We start from the raw sequence: 9,947 nt of genomic DNA, 5'->3' as shown, positions 1-9,947 counted from the left end.
TTTTTTTTTTTTTTACGTGGTGGTGGCGTGAACTTGATTGGTCCTGTGCAGAGCAGGGCGAGCAGGGCAGGGCTGGCGCTATTACTTCAAAATTATTTTATTTTTATTTTTTTTTACGTGGTGGTGGCGTGAACTTGATTGGTCCTGTGCAGAGCAGGGCGAGCAGGGCAGGGCTGGCGCTATAACTTCAAAATTTTTTTTTTTTTACGTGGTGGTGGCGTGAACTTGATTGGTCCTGTGCAGAGCAGGGCGAGCAGGGCAGGGCTGGCGCTATTACTTCAAAAATTTATTTATTTTTTTTTTTTTTTACGTGGTGGTGGCGTGAACTTGATTGGTCCTGTGCAGAGCAGGGCGAGCAGGGCAGGGCTGGCGCTATTACTTCAAAATTTTTTTTTTTTTTTTTTTTTTACGTGGTGGTGGCGTGAACTTGATTGGTCCTGTGCAGAGCAGGGCGAGCAGGGCAGGGCTGGCGCTATTACTTCAAAATTATTATTTTTTTTTTTTTTTTTACGTGGTGGTGGCGTGAACTTGATTGGTCCTGTGCAGAGCAGGGCGAGCAGGGCAGGGCTGGCGCTATTACTTCAAAATTTTTTTTTTTTTTTTTTTTTTACGTGGTGTGGCGTGAACTTGATTGTTCCTGTGCAGAGCAGGGCGAGCAGGGCAGGGCTGGCGCTATAACTTCAAAATTTTTTTTTTTTTTTTTTTTTTTTACGTGGTGGTGGCGTGAACTTGATTGGTCCTGTGCAGAGCAGGGCGAGCAGGGCAGGGCTGGCGCTATTACTTCAAAATTTTTTTTTTTTTTTTTTTTTTTTTTTTACGTGGTGGTGGCGTGAACTTGATTGGTACTGTGCAGAGCAGGGCAGGGCTGGCGCTATTACTTGAATAATTTTTTTTTTTTTTTTTTTTTTACGTGGTGGTGGCGTGAACTTGATTGGTCCTGTGCAGAGCAGGGCGAGCAGGGCAGGGCTGGCGCTATTACTTCAAAAATTTTTTTTTTTTTTTTTTTTTTACGTGGTGGTGGCGTGAACTTGATTGGTCCTGTGCAGAGCAGGGCGAGCAGGGCAGGGCTGGCGCTATTCAAAAATTTTTTTTTTTTTTTTTTTTTTTACGTGGTGGTGGCGTGAACTTGATTGGTACTGTGCAGAGCAGGGCAGGGCTGGCGCTATTACTTAAATAATTTTTTTTTTTTTTTTTTTTTTACGTGGTGGCGTGAACTTGATTGGTCCTGTGCAGAGCAGAGCGAGCAGGGCAGGGCTGGCGCTATTACTTCAAAAATTTTTTTTTTTTTTTTTTTTTTTTTACGTGGTGGTGGCGTGAACTTGATTGGTCCTGTGCAGAGCAGGGCGAGCAGGGCAGGGCTGGCGCTATTCAAAAATTTTTTTTTTTTTTTTTTTTTTACGTGGTGGTGGGGTGAACTTGATTGGTCCTGTGCAGAGCAGGGCGAGCAGGGCAGGGCTGGCGCTATTACTTCAAAATTTTTTTTTTTTTTTTTTTTTTTTACGTGGTGGTGGCGTGAACTTGATTGGTCCTGTGCAGAGCAGGGCGAGCAGGGCAGGGCTGGCGCTATTACTTCAAAAATTTTTTTTTTTTTTTTTTTTTTACGTGGTGGTGGCGTGAACTTGATTGGTCCTGTGCAGAGCAGGGCGAGCAGGGCAGGGCTGGCGCTATTACTTCAAAAATTTTTTTTTTTTTTTTTTTTTTACGTGGTGGTGGCGTGAACTTGATTGGTACTGTGCAGAGCAGGGCAGGGCTGGCGCTATTACTTAAATAATTTTTTTTTTTTTTTTTTTTTACGTGGTGGCGTGAACTTGATTGGTCCTGTGCAGAGCAGGGCGAGCAGGGCAGGGCTGGCGCTATTACTTCAAAATTTTTTTTTTTTTTTTTTTTTTTTACGTGGTGGTGGCGTGAACTTGATTGGTCCTGTGCAGAGCAGGGCGAGCAGGGCAGGGCTGGCGCTATTACTTCAAAAAATTTTTTTTTTTTTTTTTTTTTACGTGGTGGTGGCGTGAACTTGATTGTTCCTGTGCAGAGCAGGGCGAGCAGGGCAGGGCTGGCGCTATTACTTCAAAATTTTTTTTTTTTTTTTTTTTTTTTTTACGTGGTGGTGGCGTGAACTTGATTGGTCCTGTGCAGAGCAGGGCGAGCAGGGCAGGGCTGGCGCTATTACTTCAAAATTATTTTATTTTTATTTTTTTTTACGTGGTGGTGGCGTGAACTTGATTGGTCCTGTGCAGAGCAGGGCGAGCAGGGCAGGGCTGGCGCTATAACTTCAAAATTTTTTTTTTTTTACGTGGTGGTGGCGTGAACTTGATTGGTCCTGTGCAGAGCAGGGCGAGCAGGGCAGGGCTGGCGCTATTACTTCAAAAATTTATTTATTTTTTTTTTTTTTTACGTGGTGGTGGCGTGAACTTGATTGGTCCTGTGCAGAGCAGGGCGAGCAGGGCAGGGCTGGCGCTATTACTTCAAAATTTTTTTTTTTTTTTTTTTTTTACGTGGTGGTGGCGTGAACTTGATTGGTCCTGTGCAGAGCAGGGCGAGCAGGGCAGGGCTGGCGCTATTACTTCAAAATTATTATTTTTTTTTTTTTTTTTACGTGGTGGTGGCGTGAACTTGATTGGTCCTGTGCAGAGCAGGGCGAGCAGGGCAGGGCTGGCGCTATTACTTCAAAATTTTTTTTTTTTTTTTTTTTTTACGTGGTGTGGCGTGAACTTGATTGTTCCTGTGCAGAGCAGGGCGAGCAGGGCAGGGCTGGCGCTATAACTTCAAAATTTTTTTTTTTTTTTTTTTTTTTTACGTGGTGGTGGCGTGAACTTGATTGGTCCTGTGCAGAGCAGGGCGAGCAGGGCAGGGCTGGCGCTATTACTTCAAAATTTTTTTTTTTTTTTTTTTTTTTTTTTTACGTGGTGGTGGCGTGAACTTGATTGGTACTGTGCAGAGCAGGGCAGGGCTGGCGCTATTACTTGAATAATTTTTTTTTTTTTTTTTTTTTTACGTGGTGGTGGCGTGAACTTGATTGGTCCTGTGCAGAGCAGGGCGAGCAGGGCAGGGCTGGCGCTATTACTTCAAAAATTTTTTTTTTTTTTTTTTTTTTACGTGGTGGTGGCGTGAACTTGATTGGTCCTGTGCAGAGCAGGGCGAGCAGGGCAGGGCTGGCGCTATTCAAAAATTTTTTTTTTTTTTTTTTTTTTTACGTGGTGGTGGCGTGAACTTGATTGGTACTGTGCAGAGCAGGGCAGGGCTGGCGCTATTACTTAAATAATTTTTTTTTTTTTTTTTTTTTTACGTGGTGGCGTGAACTTGATTGGTCCTGTGCAGAGCAGAGCGAGCAGGGCAGGGCTGGCGCTATTACTTCAAAAATTTTTTTTTTTTTTTTTTTTTTTTTACGTGGTGGTGGCGTGAACTTGATTGGTCCTGTGCAGAGCAGGGCGAGCAGGGCAGGGCTGGCGCTATTCAAAAATTTTTTTTTTTTTTTTTTTTTTACGTGGTGGTGGGGTGAACTTGATTGGTCCTGTGCAGAGCAGGGCGAGCAGGGCAGGGCTGGCGCTATTACTTCAAAATTTTTTTTTTTTTTTTTTTTTTTTACGTGGTGGTGGCGTGAACTTGATTGGTCCTGTGCAGAGCAGGGCGAGCAGGGCAGGGCTGGCGCTATTACTTCAAAAATTTTTTTTTTTTTTTTTTTTTTACGTGGTGGTGGCGTGAACTTGATTGGTCCTGTGCAGAGCAGGGCGAGCAGGGCAGGGCTGGCGCTATTACTTCAAAAATTTTTTTTTTTTTTTTTTTTTTACGTGGTGGTGGCGTGAACTTGATTGGTACTGTGCAGAGCAGGGCAGGGCTGGCGCTATTACTTAAATAATTTTTTTTTTTTTTTTTTTTTACGTGGTGGCGTGAACTTGATTGGTCCTGTGCAGAGCAGGGCGAGCAGGGCAGGGCTGGCGCTATTACTTCAAAAAAATTTTTTTTTTACGTGGTGGTGGCGTGAACTTGATTGGTCCTGTGCAGAGCAGGGCGAGCAGGGCAGGGCTGGCGCTATTACTTCAAAATTTTTTTTTTTTACGTGGTGGTGGCGTGAACTTGATTGGTCCTGTGCAGAGCAGGGCGAGCAGGGCAGGGCTGGCGCTATTACTTCAAAATTTTTTTTTTTTTTTTTTTTTTTTACGTGGTGGTGGCGTGAACTTGATTGGTCCTGTGCAGAGCAGGGCGAGCAGGGCAGGGCTGGCGCTATTACTTCAAAAATTTTTTTTTTTTTTTTTTTTTTTTACGTGGTGGTGGCGTGAACTTGATTGGTACTGTGCAGAGCAGGGCAGGGCTGGCGCTATTACTTGAATAATTTTTTTTTTTTTTTTTTTTTTACGTGGTGGTGGCGTGAACTTGATTGGTACTGTGCAGAGCAGGGCAGGGCTGGCGCTATTACTTGAATAATTTTTTTTTTTTTTTTTTTTTTACGTGGTGGTGGCGTGAACTTGATTGGTCCTGTGCAGAGCAGGGCGAGCAGGGCAGGGCTGGCGCTATTACTTCAAAATTTTTTTTTTTTTTTTTTTTTTTACGTGGTGGTGGCGTGAACTTGATTGGTCCTGTGCAGAGCAGGGCGAGCAGGGCAGGGCTGGCGCTATTACTTCTAAAATTTTTTTTTTTTTTTTTTTTTTTTACGTGGTGGTGGCGTGAACTTGATTGGTCCTGTGCAGAGCAGGGCGAGCAGGGCAGGGCTGGCGCTATTACTTCAAAAATTTTTTTTTTTTTTTTTTTTTTTACGTGGTGGTGGCGTGAACTTGATTGGTCCTGTGCAGAGCAGGGCGAGCAGGGCAGGGCTGGCGCTATTACTTCAAAAAAATTTTTTTTTTTTTTTTTTTACGTGGTGGTGGCGTGAACTTGATTGGTCCTGTGCAGAGCAGGGCGAGCAGGGCAGGGCTGGCGCTATTACTTCAAAAAAATTTTTTTTTTTTTTTTTTTACGTGGTGGTGGCGTGAACTTGATTGGTCCTGTGCAGAGCAGGGCAGGGCTGGCGCTATTACTTGAATAATTTTTTTTTTTTACGTGGTGGTGGCGTGAACTTGATTGGTCCTGTGCAGAGCAGGGCGAGCAGGGCAGGGCTGGCGCTATTACTTCAAAAATTTTTTTTTTTTTTTTTTTACGTGGTGGTGGCGTGAACTTGATTGGTCCTGTGCAGAGCAGGGCGAGCAGGGCAGGGCTGGCGCTAATACTTCAAAATTTTTTTTTTTTTTTTTTTTTTTACGTGGTGGTGGCGTGAACTTGATTGGTCCTGTGCAGAGCAGGGCGAGCAGGGCAGGTCTGGCGCTATTACTTGAATAATTTTTTTTTTTTTTTTTTTTTACGTGGTGGTGGCGTGAACTTGATTGGTACTGTGCAGAGCAGGGCAGGGCTGGCGCTATTACTTGAATAATTTTTTTTTTTTTTTTTTTTTTTACGTGGTGGTGGCGTGAACTTGATTGGTCCTGTGCAGAGCAGGGCGAGCAGGGCAGGGCTGGCGCTATTACTTCAAAAATTTTTTTTTTTTTTTTTTTTTTTTACGTGGTGGTGGCGTGAACTTGATTGGTACTGTGCAGAGCAGGGCAGGGCTGGCGCTATTACTTGAATAATTTTTTTTTTTTTTTCTTTTTTTACGTGGTGGTGGCGTGAACTTGATTGGTCCTGTGCAGAGCAGGGCGAGCAGGGCAGGGCTGGCGCTATTACTTGAATAATTTTTTTTTTTTTTTTTTTTTACGTGGTGGTGGCGTGAACTTGATTGGTACTGTGCAGAGCAGGGCAGGGCTGGCGCTATTACTTGAATAATTTTTTTTTTTTTTTTTTTTTTTACGTGGTGGTGGCGTGAACTTGATTGGTCCTGTGCAGCAGGGCGAGCAGGGCAGGGCTGGCGCTATTACTTCAAAAATTTTTTTTTTTTTTTTTTTTTTTACGTGGTGGTGGCGTGAACTTGATTGGTCCTGTGCAGAGCAGGGCGAGCAGGGCAGGGCTGGCGCTATTACTTCAAAAAATTTTTTTTTTTTTTTTTTTTTACGTGGTGGTGGCGTGAACTTGATTGGTCCTGTGCAGAGCAGGGCGAGCAGGGCAGGGCTGGCGCTATTACTTCAAAAAAATTTTTTTTTTTTTTTTTTTTACGTGGTGGTGGCGTGAACTTGATTGGTACTGTGCAGAGCAGGGCAGGGCTGGCGCTATTACTTGAATAATTTTTTTTTTTTACGTGGTGGTGGCGTGAACTTGATTGGTCCTGTGCAGAGCAGGGCGAGCAGGGCAGGGCTGGCGCTATTACTTCAAAAATTTTTTTTTTTTTTTTTTTTACGTGGTGGTGGCGTGAACTTGATTGGTCCTGTGCAGAGCAGGGCGAGCAGGGCAGGGCTGGCGCTAATACTTCAAAATTTTTTTTTTTTTTTTTTTTTTTTACGTGGTGGTGGCGTGAACTTGATTGGTCCTGTGCAGAGCAGGGCGAGCAGGGCAGGTCTGGCGCTATTACTTGAATAATTTTTTTTTTTTTTTTTTTTTACGTGGTGGTGGCGTGAACTTGATTGGTACTGTGCAGAGCAGGGCAGGGCTGGCGCTATTACTTGAATAATTTTTTTTTTTTTTTTTTTTTTTACGTGGTGGTGGCGTGAACTTGATTGGTCCTGTGCAGAGCAGGGCGAGCAGGGCAGGGCTGGCGCTATTACTTCAAAAATTTTTTTTTTTTTTTTTTTTTTTTACGTGGTGGTGGCGTGAACTTGATTGGTACTGTGCAGAGCAGGGCAGGGCTGGCGCTATTACTTGAATAATTTTTTTTTTTTTTTCTTTTTTTACGTGGTGGTGGCGTGAACTTGATTGGTCCTGTGCAGAGCAGGGCGAGCAGGGCAGGGCTGGCGCTATTACTTGAATAATTTTTTTTTTTTTTTTTTTTTACGTGGTGGTGGCGTGAACTTGATTGGTACTGTGCAGAGCAGGGCAGGGCTGGCGCTATTACTTGAATAATTTTTTTTTTTTTTTTTTTTTTTACGTGGTGGTGGCGTGAACTTGATTGGTCCTGTGCAGAGCAGGGCGAGCAGGGCAGGGCTGGCGCTATTACTTCAAAAAAATTTTTTTTTTTTTTTTTTTTTTACGTGGTGGTGGCGTGAACTTGATTGGTACTGTGCAGAGCAGGGCAGGGCTGGCGCTATTACTTGAATAATTTTTTTTTTTTTTTCTTTTTTTACGTGGTGGTGGCGTGAACTTGATTGGTACTGTGCAGAGCAGGGCGAGCAGGGCAGGGCTGGCGCTATTACTTCAAATTTTTTTTTTTTTTTTTTTTTTTTACGTGGTGGTGGCGTGAACTTGATTGGTCCTGTGCAGAGCAGGGCGAGCAGGGCAGGGCTGGCGCTATTACTTCAAAATTTTTTTTTTTTTTTTTTTTTACGTGGTGGTGGCGTGAACTTGATTGGTCCTGTGCAGAGCAGGGCGAGCAGGGCAGGGCTGGCGCTATTACTTCAAAAATTTTATTTATTTTTTTTTTTTTTACGTGGTGGTGGCGTGAACTTGATTGGTCCTGTGCAGAGCAGGGCGAGCAGGGCAGGGCTGGCGCTATTACTTCAAAAATTTTTTTCTTTTTTTTTTTTTTTACGTGGTGGTGGCGTGAACTTGATTGGTACTGTGCAGAGCAGGGCAGGGCTGGCGCTATTACTTGAATAATTTATTTTTTTTTTTTATTTTTTTTACGTGGTGGTGGCGTGAACTTGATTGGTCCTGTGCAGAGCAGGGCGAGCAGGGCAGGGCGGCGCTATTACTTCAAAAATTTTTTTTTTTTTTTTTTTTTACGTGGTGGTGGCGTGAACTTGATTGGTCCTGTGCAGAGCAGGGCGAGCAGGGCAGGGCTGGCGCTATTACTTCAAATTTTTTTTTTTTTACGTGGTGGTGGCGTGAACTTGATTGGTCCTGTGCAGAGCAGGGCGAGCAGGGCAGGGATGGCGCTATTACTTCAAAAAATTTTTTTTTTTTTTTTTTTTTACGTGGCGGTGGCGTGAACTTGATTGGTCCTGTGCAGAGCAGGGCGAGCAGGGCAGGGCTGGCGCTATTACTTCAAAATTTTTTATTTATTTTTTTTTTTACGTGGTGGTGGCGTGAACTTGATTGGTCCTGTGCAGAGCAGGGCGAGCAGGGCAGGGATGGCGCTATTACTTCAAATTTTTTTTTTTTTTTTTTTTTTTTTACGTGGTGGTGGCGTGAACTTGATTGGTACTGTGCAGAGCAGGGCAGGGCTGGCGCTATTACTTGAATAATTTTTTTTTTTTTTTTTTTTTTACGTGGTGGTGGCGTGAACTTGATTGGTCCTGTGCAGAGCAGGGCGAGCAGGGCAGGGCTGGCGCTATTACTTCAAAAATTTTTTTTTTTTTTTTTCTTTTTACGTGGTGGTGGCGTGAACTTGATTGGTCCTGTGCAGAGCAGGGCGAGCAGGGCAGGGCTGGCGCTATTACTTCAAAATTTTTTTTTTTTTTTTTTTTTTTACGTGGTGGTGGCGTGAACTTGATTGGTACTGTGCAGAGCAGGGCAGGGCTGGCGCTATTACTTGAATAATTTTTTTTTTTTTTTTTTTTTTTTACGTGGTGGTGGCGTGAACTTGATTGGTCCTGTGCAGAGCAGGGCGAGCAGGGCAGGGCGGCGCTATTACTTCAAAAATTTTTTATTTTTTATTTTTTTTTACGTGGTGGTGGCGTGAACTTGATTGGTCCTGTGCAGAGCAGGGCGAGCAGGGCAGGGCTGGCGCTATTACTTCAAAATTTTTTTTTTTTTTTTTTTTTTTTACGTGGTGGTGGCGTGAACTTGATTGGTCCTGTGCAGAGCAGGGCGAGCAGGGCAGGGCTGGCGCTATTACTTCAAATTTTTTTTTTTTTTTTACGTGGTGGTGGCGTGAACTTGATTGGTACTGTGCAGAGCAGGGCAGGGCTGGCGCTATTACTTGAATAATTTTTTTTTTTTTTTTTTTTTTTACGTGGTGGTGGCGTGAACTTGATTGGTCCTGTGCAGAGCAGGGCGAGCAGGGCAGGGCTGGCGCTATTACTTCAAAATTTTTTTTTTTTTTTTTTTTTTTACGTGGTGGTGGCGTGAACTTGATTGGTCCTGTGCAGAGCAGGGCGAGCAGGGCAGGGCTGGCGCTATTACTTCAAATTTTTTTTTATTTTTTTTTTCTTTTTACGTGGTGGTGGCGTGAACTTGATTGGTACTGTGCAGAGCAGGGCAGGGCTGGCGCTATTACTTGAATAATTTTTTTTTTTTTTTTTTTTTTTTACGTGGTGGTGGCGTGAACTTGATTGGTCCTGTGCAGAGCAGGGCGAGCGGGCAGGGCGGCGCTATTACTTCAAAAATTTTTTATTTTTTATTTTTTTTTACGTGGTGGTGGCGTGAACTTGATTGGTCCTGTGCAGAGCAGGGCGAGCAGGGCAGGGCTGGCGCTATTACTTCAAAATTTTTTTTTTTTTTTTTTTTTTACGTGGTGGTGGCGTGAACTTGATTGGTCCTGTGCAGAGCAGGGCGAGCAGGGCAGGGCTGGCGCTATTACTTCAAAAATTTTTTTTTTTTTTTTTTTTTTACGTGGTGGTGGCGTGAACTTGATTGGTCCTGTGCAGAGCAGGGCGAGCAGGGCAGGGCTGGCGCTATTACTTCAAAATTTTTTTTTTTTTTTTTCTTTTTACGTGGTGGTGGCGTGAACTTGATTGGTCCTGTGCAGAGCAGGGCGAGCAGGGCAGGGCTGGCGCTATTACTTCAAAAATTTTTTTTTTTTTTTTTTTTTTTACGTGGTGGTGGCGTGAACTTGATTGGTACTGTGCAGAGCAGGGCAGGGCTGGCGCTATTACTTGAATAATTTTTTTTTTTTTTTTTTTTTTTACGTGGTGGTGGCGTGAACTTGATTGGTCCTGTGCAGAGCAGGGCGAGCAGGGCAGGGCGGCGCTATTACTTCAAAATTTTTTTTTTTTTTTTTTTTTTTTACGAGGTGG

This window comes from Acipenser ruthenus, unplaced genomic scaffold, assembly GCF_902713425.1.
Source record: "Acipenser ruthenus unplaced genomic scaffold, fAciRut3.2 maternal haplotype, whole genome shotgun sequence".
NCBI classification, from domain to species: Eukaryota; Metazoa; Chordata; class Actinopteri; order Acipenseriformes; family Acipenseridae; genus Acipenser; species Acipenser ruthenus.
The sequence above is the reverse complement of the archived record's forward strand: the minus strand, read 5'-3'. Positions refer to the sequence as shown.